Source organism: Triturus cristatus, chromosome 9, assembly GCF_964204655.1.
Source record: "Triturus cristatus chromosome 9, aTriCri1.1, whole genome shotgun sequence".
Taxonomy (NCBI): Eukaryota; Metazoa; Chordata; class Amphibia; order Caudata; family Salamandridae; genus Triturus; species Triturus cristatus.
The window spans coordinates 541,602,283-541,613,255 of NC_140592.1; the positions used below are offsets into that span (position 1 = coordinate 541,602,283).

The 10,973-nt window shown below is 47.5% G+C and overlaps 1 pseudogene; it reads right to left on the reverse strand.

Annotated features, from left to right (window-relative positions):
• Window positions 1–9,501, reverse strand: part of LOC146798264 (actin-binding protein WASF2-like) — a 126,193-nt pseudogene extending 116,692 nt beyond the window's left edge.
• Between the last annotated feature and the right edge of the window lie 1,472 nt (window positions 9,502–10,973).

The following is a 10,973-nucleotide window of genomic DNA, read 5'->3' on the forward strand; positions in this document are numbered from 1 at the left end:
TAGGGGGCTCACTGCAGAGGTTACAGTAACATAAGATATGCAGGCTGCAGGGGCAGAAGCGAGTTCCCTGCAGAGCCTACAAGAACAGGCCATGAAGGCACCGAGGTCGGCAGTGAGCTCTGTAGAGAGCGGACAGGGATGTGCGCAAGTGGTGGAAAGAAGTTCACTGCTGTTCTTACAGTAACATGCCATACCGAAACATGGCGTGTCGTGCAAACACAAGGGGTGTGAGGGAGTTCCCTGCTCAGGCTACAGTAACTTGTCACAGAGGCAAAGGGAGGAAGTGGATGCTGACTGCAGAGCTTACAGTGAGATGATATACGGCAAACAAGCATTGGCATAGCCAATAGGTCTCGCCTTTGGGACCTTATAAGTGTTTGGCCATGCAACGGTTGATGTTGTTGCACCAAGGATATTGTGCTGCATAACTACTTATAAGGTCCCAAAAGCGAGACCTATTGGCTATGCCAATGCTTGTTTTGGTAGGCATGGAAAGATTAAGTGATTTGCCCAGAATCACAGGATGTGGAGTCGACCCCAAGGCTCGAACCTTGGTTTCCCAGCTCCAAAGTCGTCAGTCTAGCCGTGAGACAACAGTTCTACTTATCCTAAAGGTTCAGAGAGAAGCAGACCTCTTAAATCCACAGTTCCCTGCCTCAGAATCTTATCCAGTCTAATGTTTCCCTTTGCATTCTGTAACTTGTAGTAACACTGCTATAAATGTGACTACGAGAAGCAGAATGCAAAAAACAAAGCTGAGCTGGGTGAGCTACCCGAGCACGACTTGGGACACATGAGAAGTCTGCTAAAGGTCATTGAGGACTTTGGGTGTCTGCAGAGGAGTCGTGACCTTGATTTGGTGGGATAATTAGCAACATGTGGCTCTGCTCGAGCTGATTGGCCATAAAACAACATGTTCGCAATCAGGGGCCCTTTGTTGTTCCTGCACGAACGCAAGCCCACGCGCTTTGTGGAAGAATGTCATTAGCGGGCACACCGGCTCTCGAGTGCCCGTAAATTGCCAGTTGACCTTTCCTAACCTCATTATCCCTGGGCGTTTCAGAGGCTGGGACACAGCGGGGTGCCCGGGGTTTTATTGCGCCCTTGTGGCCGAGCAGTCTCTTCTAATGCGCGCGCGCGCACACACCGGTGAAGCTGAAAGGTCATCAGCGCCGCTGGTTACAACTGGCTGGCAACATTAATATTAACAAGCAGTCGTGACGTGGCTTTTCGTGTGGCCAACACAGATTTGAGCTGAGGGGTCCAGCGTCAGGCACGCAGTCCGTATCTGACCCGGGCTGGGTTTCAAGTAAACACGACCCGCGGTAACTTGAAAGCTAGTCCTCGCTCCTCTCACTTTAAGCTTGTTTGTAGTGTGATCCTCGGCATCCTAGTCACGAGGACAGCTCCGCTACAGCCCTAGGAGTTCATTTATTACACAGTGTGATGAGTTCTGTAGAAGAATTACAATAGTCCAGGAGTGGAAGCATAGTGCCCTGGTGACAGCGTCAAAGAGTAGGCAATCTGCTACTAGCAGGCCTGCATGCCTAGTGAAACGAGGAATTCAGCCTCCCACAAGTGGTGCGCGCAAGAGCGAGCACCAGGCCATATGTTTTGAATTATCGCGCCCGTGTCTGGGCACGAGAATTCAAAACATATTGCGCCGTGCGGGTAACCGCAAGCAATTGGCCACACACGCACGAGCGTGTGTGTGTGTGTGGTGAGCTCTTTGAAGCCCTTACAATAAGTCTCGCAGGGCAGCGCATGCGCGCTGCTAGGCGAGACCTAAAAAGTGGTTCAACTCCCTAGAGAGCTTACACAACCACCAGGGGTGATTAGCGTGGCGTGGAGGGCTGGCCCAGTTCTCCTAGCTTGCACACCTCTAGCACCACAGATAGTGAGAGCAAGGGCTGAAGATAAAGAAAAATAAATATATGGGCCAAATTATTGCACACACTGCCAAAACGTCACACGTTGTGACCTCATAGTGAAGTACTGGGTATTTTAGTCCCAGCGGTGCAGGGGCACACACCCTATGACTTCTGGGTTCTTCCCTGTTCCGGACCTACAGAAACACAGAGTCTTCTGGGTGAAGTCAAAGATTCATTTATTGGTTGCAGATCAATTACAGGTATCCTAGAAGTACAACAGCGTGTATGTTCTCAGGAGACTGCTGAAAATCATAGAAACGGACTTCATCTTAAATACAGTTTTCCCTGCCTCAGGCATACATTCCTAGGTTTATGATATGGCCATTACATGTATACATTTCAAACGAAAAGGCAGAGTCATGATGACCGTCCCACATTCCAGTTCGGCCAGCCCACAATCATTTACAGAGTAAGGCTCAGATCCCACATCGGATATCAATGGGCCCCCCCATAAACATGAGCATCTCCTGTTTTGGGAAACAAGTCATAAAGCAGGAACAGTCAGGTGTGAAAGAGATTAGCCGGGGGCTCGTGTAGAATGAAAGGGTTTTATGACGGGTCAAGCCCTGATGCTAATCACAGGTGGCCGGAGGAAGGGGAGCTCGTGAGACCAGTTTGACCCGGGGCAGCGGAGCCAGCTGCCCAGGTCACAGAGAAGTCAAAGGAAAAGCCCATGTACTGTGAGGCCCGTATTTGCTCCATTGTAGCCTATGTGAGGGCAATGACAAGATGGCCACCGCTTCCAAAATGGAACCCGCGAAGTAAGGTAAAACAACGTGTACACAGTGCATTCATAGCTAGAACGATATATAAAGCACTTGTACATACCGCATTAACCATTTGCGGTTTGCTAATACCAGGATAGACAGGGGTGGGGCCCTGTCCCCTACGCGGTCCCAGAGATTAAAGTACGACAATAGGAAGGGACCAAACAACACTAGCATACCTAGCGTTAATAGTAATACTTTTTAAATTATGACCGCCTATTCCGTATGTTTGCCTAGGGAGCATTAGGGGGGCCTCTTGTAGACCCACCCCGTGACTGTTCTCCTGTCCAGCTTGCCCACAGTCTGCTATCCCCTACTGCCTGTCTACCTGCTGCCCTGTTTGCTTGTTTCTTGCGTTGTTTTGCCTTTCTGCTTTTTTGTCTGCCCTCTGTTTTGCCTTTTTCTGATCTCTGCTTTGCACTCTTCTGCTATTTTTGCCTTTTCAGCTCATTTTTTTAGCCTCTTATTTTTTTTAAAATAGATTTTTTGCCCTCCGTTTTGCCTTTTCTGCTCTCTTTTCTGCCTTTTCTGCTCATTTATCTGCCCTCTGTTTTGCCTTCTTGTGCTCGTTTCTTCCCTCTGTCTCCCTCCTCCCACCGTGTCCCTTCACCCCAGGACCTACTTAATGGAGGCCACAATGCAACCCCATTGAGTAGGTTCTTGTGCCGGCTCCCCCTGCGACAGTTCTCTTGTCCAGCTTGCCTGCCGTCTGCTACTTTCTGCTGAATGCCTACCTGCTGCCTTGTTTGTGCCTTTCTCTCCTCGTTTTTTGCTCTGTTTTGCCTTTCTGATCGTTTTCCTGACCTCCATTTTCACTTTTTCTGCTCGTTTTTCTGCCGCCTGTTTTGCCTTTTATGACAGTTTTTCTGCCCTCTGTTCGACCTTTTCTGCTAGTTTTCTGACCTCTGTTTTGCCTTTTTATGCTCATCTCTTCCCGCCATTTCCACAAGACCTGGTTTTTTGACGGAGACCTTGCACCCCAGCTCCCAGGTACCCCCAGGGGTGACCGTGCAGCGCTCTTCAAATGATGATTGATTGATATGTTGAATTACCTAAATAGCATTGGGTGACTTGCTCGCTATCATTCATGGGACACAAATCTTCCAGTGCTGCCCCTCACTTTCAAAAAGCACTGTTTGCAGGTGTATCAGTCTAATTGGTTCTACTGAATATGACAGACTACAACCCCCAGAAAGCACCCATTTGTTAAATCAATGCCCTGGAGTGCTAATACTTGTTATCCCCTTAAGCAACATGTGGATCCCATGTTCACCGGGCCATTGAACTCAAGTTGCACCGCACTGATAAGGCACAAGGTGGCCAAAGGCATTCTGGGTTTGCTTGTCCTCGGTCTAAAAGATGTGGTTTGTCATTTTGAGCTGGATGTCCATGTAGGAGTGGGACTAAGATTAATGTGCATACAGCTCCTGTCCGAAGTGGTTTTAAAAAAATGGCCTGGAATGTGGCCAGAGTAACTAACAGCAAATGAGATTCATTCAGGCATATCACCACCACTTTCAGTAGTTTCCGAACTGACGTCAAAGAGAGGCAACGTATGCCCAGACATTAGCTCCCTGCTCATTTGCCAGTGGATCATGCGCGACCTCCCGGAGGAAACCTAAAAGATTGAACCGCTCTGGGGCTGCCTGTGCTCCTGTTTGAAGGGGACAGGGTCTGGCACCAGCAGTCCAGGCTGGACGATTCCTTCTGCAGCAGGACCAAGGCGGGTTTGCTTTTGACTGATCACTTTCTGACGTGGCACGGAGGGGGGTCGGTCTGCGATGGAATGGAATCAGTCCATTGTAAATGCAGTGGCTGCGATTAAGCCAAGCATTCAACCCATTGCATTTCTGGCATTGTTTTTTGGCCCTTCTCAAAGGTAATGGGAGTGCTATCCTTGGGAGAAAAGAGGCACGCAGTGAGGCCGATATTTGCCACGCCATTAATGGTGTTAACATTTTAGCCACCCGAGTGCCATTGCTCGTCCCATTCTAAGGGAGGCAATGCCTTTCATCCTTTACCTCGATCTAAAGGAGTATGTGAGGTGTCCAATTCTTAAAATAGTAGAGGGGAGATGTTAACACGTGCCCAATAGTGCACAAATTGGAAGTTAGATTTGGAAAAATCATTATACAAGTCTGTTTGCGCCTGAATACTGCATAATGCAGAATTTGTCCGCTGGGTGGAGCTGTTGTGCCAGAATGCGATCGAACACTGCAGGGAGTCACCGGAGGGAGCGGGAATTATTGCAAAGCTCCAGGAACCCTGCGGTCGGTGGGAAGAGGCTGGAGAGGAGGAGGTGGTGGGGTAGGGAGTGTATCAAAGAACAACCTGAGCTAGTCAAGTTAAAATAACCTAACCTAGGGGGATGGGAGGTGCCAGAAAACAACTCGATTCTGAAATACCCCAATTAAAGAAAAAGGAAAAGATTGTCCTTTTCTTGAGTCCGCTCACTCACCAGGGTTTCCCCACGGTGACATGCTTAATCATTGGGGTCCTCCCAGTCCTCTACGGACTGAGGCGTGCTGCGACTTGCGAATTACGTAGGAGCACTAAAAGATCAGACTATGTGTAGTGCAAGTGAAAGAGTGGAGTGGGATTTAAAAATAATCAGCTAGTGGGCCAAATAAACTTTATTGATGCTCTTAGCTGATAGGTTTTAAAATGGGGTGATATGCTAAGGCCCCTAGCTATAATGAATAGGTGTGCCTAGCATATGGTCTGGTCAACTAGTTTCGAGCTTCCCCAGCTCTTCTTCAGGACAACACCGGGACCAGCCCAGTGTGACAGTGCCACTCCTAGTAAGGTGCAAAATGTGAGACGCTGCAACTATAAGGCATGCGTAACAGTTGATACATACGTAATGTACGTCAGGCAAGGAGGGGGAGTGGCGATCTTGTACATTTGTACATGGACAGCCACGCTTCTGAACACCTACTTGGGCCAAAACCTACCGGACCGCATTCGGGTAGGGAGTGTGACATGGAGAGAGAGGAAAACGTAAACAGGCTCCAAAAACAGGGCAGCATTTCAAGGCGCCTGACGATCACGAGACGATCTTCAGAGGTCTGTGTTTGGGGTGTTAATGCAGGTGGGTGGTCGGTAGAGGAGGATGAGGGGCCTCTGCACTTAGGCAGTGGGGTTGCACTACAGAATACCAGGTCTGGGGCCACCACCAGGGGCACAAGAGTAAAGCAGCCTTGTCGCCCCACTGGTCAGTACCACACACATCGGCAGTGCTGTACTTCGAGAGGTTGGGATGCTGGAAAACAAACCAAAAACACACGGTAGCATACCCAACTCACCCTCATTTGGAGGGTCTTAACCATTTTCTCATGAATATGCACCCTCCGAAAACAGCACGCCTCCATAGATACAACTTAGTGTCACCCCATTTCAAAACACAATCTTGGGGGGCGAGACATGAAACCCTATATTCCACGTGGTTACCAGCGTTATTGATTCTCCCCCTGTGCATCCGCAGCGCCCACCACAGGACCGGGAGACAGTGCGACAGGATGGCCCTGCCGCAAGGAGATCCTGGGATGGGGAGACACGAACACTCGGACAGGGAGTCGGGGACAAGGAGAGGCTGACACTCGGGCAAAGAGAATGGCCAAGGCTCTGCCAGGTCACAGAACCAACAGTAAACAAAACGGGGCATTGAAATGGGTCCAATATTCATGCCCAAACGCTCCAGATAAAAACACTGATCAATTTCTCAACAGTGACTAAACATTCCTGAGGTAATCCCGGTCAGTAATGCAGCGCCTGTTTAAATTTCACATTTTCGTCTTGGATTTCTTAAGATTTTCTACTTCCAGATGTTAGTTTTCAGGTTTTTTTTTGTTGTTTTTTTTTTTTGTTTTTTTTTTTTTTACAGGCAACATATGACTCTTGTGTATTGCATACTGTGAACCAAGACGCCTAAGGTGTCCGAGTGAATTCAGGACGTTGATATATATTTAGGACAGCAAATGATTGAGACCCTCGAAGGCGAGGCAGAAGACAGTGCTGATCCTCACCGTACCTACCTGCGGGCCAATCCTTGGCCCGTCTTCAGAGTGTACAAAGCAATGGTCATGTGTGCCAGTTGTAATAGTAGAAAAGTGTGAATGAAGCAGGTCCACAGCTGTCAAAATATGGACAACAAAAGACACACAATTGATGGACGGAATGCAGAACAAATCAAAACATTCACCCCCAGTAAAGAGATCTGGGTTAAATCCATCATTCTTTTGCTCACCATGCCACCCCAGTTTAGACCTGGCCATATACAAATCAGTCTTGACCCTGTGCCTCAAGGGAACAGTCCAGCCCGAACTGCCAAGTCCGGTCCTCCCTGGACCTTAAACAAGCATCCTAGGACCGGTTTCAGGGTTTCACCCCTCATCAGCCAGGCTAGCTTGAATCCAGAGGCACAGTGAGCATGGGACCCACGTCTGGGCATATCCGGCGCACTTACGGCGAGAAAGCAAAAGACACACAATTGGACAACACAAAAAGAAAATGTAGGGCTTAGTGTGTAGGGATGCATATGTGTAAAGGGAGAAGGTGATTAGGAGGAAATAAAAGTACGTTCAGGAGGACTGGTGAAAAGAGTACTAAAGAGGAAAGAGATGCCGTGTGAAATATGCGGACGGAGGATTCCAGAAAAAGGCCAAAAGATCTGAGTGAGAGGCTGCAGAGGAAAGTAATGTTAGGGAGGGAGTACGGAAGTGACAGACACTCTGAAGACAGCTACCCAAGCCCCAAACCTTAGCAATGTTTCATTCATTGATTCATGCATTCAGAACTGAAACATTTTCAATTCCAATCAATCAATTAAAACAAAATGATCGGCATTACTGATATATTTGAAACTGCCACTGGGAGATGCTGAGATAAGATACATTTTGATATTCGGACTGGGAGAAACCAACATTAGGATGGGGAGTTGAGGATAATGCGATAGTGGCCCTGGGACATTGGGACAGAGTGACAAAGGCAAGAAACTCTGACACTGGGCGAAACTGTGAGATGCAGGCCCCGGTAGATAGGAGACAATGAGACAGTAACATGAGATTGGGGCACCGGCAGATGTGCTCGTGCATGTGTACAATGACTATAGACTAGAGTGTACCGCCTATATTCAAACCCATAACAAGTTAGTTCACACCATCATACAAATATTTACAAATTGTCCGGAGAAGGTCAAAGTGTAAGGCCTTAATAGGTTGCGCCACACTTGGGGACATCGCCAACAGCAGACATCACTCTGCTAGTACGAGTCACGAATAGCGCCAAGATACAGTATAAATAACACACCATGCATTTCCTAAAAAAGGCACCACATACTTTTAGACTAGAGATTGTTAGGGAAAGCAAGCTTGTGAACCAACACAGGGAAGAGATTTGCTACTCACCTGTATTTCGAGAGGTTATTCAGGGGTGGCGGGGCGCTGCACGTGCTGTAGGTTTCACACACAGGAACAGGAAGCGAGCCCCGCACACAGAGCTGCTGGTCTTAGGAGGTAGAGCTCTTGAATGCCTTGCAGCTGTTAATTCCTTGTAGAGAAACTGTAGAAAACAAACAAAATGCCTGTGTTTATAAATTCAGCATATTACCACAGTTTACCAAGCCTCAGACAAAACTTGCTCCTCACGCCTCTAATTCATGGCCTCCTTTACCTCAGCAGCACGGTAAATACTTAATCCACCATTAGCAAGTTAGACTTAGATGTACATTTATCTCTTATACACACAACCGGATGTGACCTCAGATGCACCTTGTCAGAACCAGTTCGGGGAGGTTCTGGGGCTCGCTGGGCCCCAACCATTGGGGTGTGGGGGTGGGACTGCAGCCTAGTTTACTACCGATGTTCCACAGACAGGCCCTACTTCGGCTCTGCAGACTGAGCAAAAAGATAACACAGTAAGCACTCGACTCTCATAGCAGACGTGGATTAGCAGTCCAAGGCTTACTCAGGGTGGTTGGTGGTGGTCTGGGATCAGATTCCGAGCTCAACCTGCACAAAAATAACCTTCCCATAGATGGAATGTCTAGCCAGTGCTTGATCTCGTAAAAAGAGAAGTATTTTATTTCAGTGCTTAAGTTGTAAAAAAACAAATGTCTGGGCCATTCTCAAGAGGCCACTGCAGCTTGCACCACCCATTGGCCCTGCCAGCACCGGTATAAACACAGCTACAAACCATCACACGTGTGTGATAATTCGGACTATTCCAAGTCACCCAAAGCTTAAAAATGGCCTGGATGGCTGGTACTATTAATTTTTTATGTATATTGTATTATTAAACACTCGATGTGCTCACCTGAAAAATGGATAAGCAGCGCCGCTAATTGATGGATGGTTGTAAGTGCCAGAGTTGAAAATTAAGTGCCAGTGCAGAGCATCGGCAAACACCGGCTCAAATTAAGCACAGCTTTTCTTCCACAAAAACACAATATTGCAAAATCGCTACCTGCTCACATCTACAATAAGGAACTAATATTTGTATACAGTATCACTAACCACAAGGCACTTTTCCTCCCTCAAGTGTACTAGCACAAATGCGGAATAACCTCGCTGATGCTAATCACTCATGGGGCACAAGTCTATCAGCAGCGCCCTCCAACTGTGAATCACTGACCTCTCTAGTCGGTCTTTTAAAGGGTCAGTCCCTCTTGTGTTATAACCTTTCCTTGCTGGCTCCTTTGGGCGCAGCACACCTTTATTACCCAGTTCACTGGAATAAGATCTACAGGACCAGTACTTCTGCCAGTAAATACTGATGTTTTCCGCAGTTTCTCCAATCTCAACCATATCTACCCCTTTTCAGGTGCCCTCAACGGGAGATGTGGAGGGGGGTGAGGATGCCATGGAGTGCTGCAGTTATTGCCGGGAAGCAGAGGAGCACTGTTAGTTAAGAAGCAAACAGGCCTCAACTAAACCACCTCCCAAAAGGGAATGATCACAGCAGCTGGATACTGCTGCGTTTCAAAGGGATTCCTGACTCGACCCTACCATACCTCAGACTGGTGCTTTCCAGAATGTTCAGGGATGCCAGCAATGCACTATGCTAGTTTGACTGGCTCTGCAACCTCCATTTTGCATATTGTCCGACACCGAAATCAAGATGGATTTCACTGTGCCCACAGAGCAACAAAGCAGAAAAGGAAAAACAATATATATGTATCATCCTGGACAGAGAGAGATTTATTTCACAAAGAAAAAAAAGAACACTTTCACTTGTTTCAATATGATATTTTATACACAATCAATCAACTTTCCATTTTACAGTATTTCATTAATTCCTACATAGTGATATACACAGTACGAGAAGGGCAAGATTCTAAAACAACATCTCATACATTACTTGCAACAACATATGGTTTTGAATACTTTAATGCTGAAACACTGTGACCCGTAAAGGAGGAGTTATGCAAGCAAAAACACAAGTTCACAAGCAATTAGAAAGTTGTGTATTGGGGAAAATGAATTTTGGGAGTGCTGTAGCTCCCAACTATTCAAACTGTGCAAAGGGAGAGTGACCCTGTTGATCCATGTGGCTAGCACAGCCTTCTGATCAGGTTCTTATGGAGGCCCCACTGGTGTCATCTTGGCTGGTCTGATCCCCTTGGCAAATGGTATTGATGTGTTTCGGTCCATGTTAAAAGGGGCCTCCTCAGGACAAAGACTTGGTAGCCAGGATTCCTTCTGGCCTAATTGGGAATCTCTGAGGGAGGTAATATGTACAATTCCATTGTATGAGTAGACGCTAAAGCCTGTAATTATTTGATTCACTGGCGGAGAGACCCCTTCATGAGATCTATTTCAGTGGTGCAAGTAGAGTGCGCATTCTGAGGCTGGTGCATATGGCGTTTAACAGACGGTTGCTTGAGGCCACTTAGACTGCAGTGCCACCGTCCCAGGGATGATGCAGGATTCTGACCGTGTGTTGCCGCAGCCATAGCGTGGTAAACTCCAGCTTAATGGCACTCACTGGCATACTAATTGTGATGTATCCAGCTGGCCTAATAGATTTTTGTCGTTTCCAGCCTATATTTGATTAAAGCTTTTCCAGCCCAAAGGACACAACCCTTTACATGATTTCATAGGGTAGCATGGCACAATTACTCCTGGCAATCTTATGCCACACTGGAAGTAGTCACATGTCCACGGGCACCCAGAGAGGTAGCACAGGACACGGTTAGAACATGGATAGTCAAGTAGGCCACTTGCCCTCGCAAGGAGGAAGTAAAAAAAGGTCAGTCACTGCCACCCGTCAGCTTCTT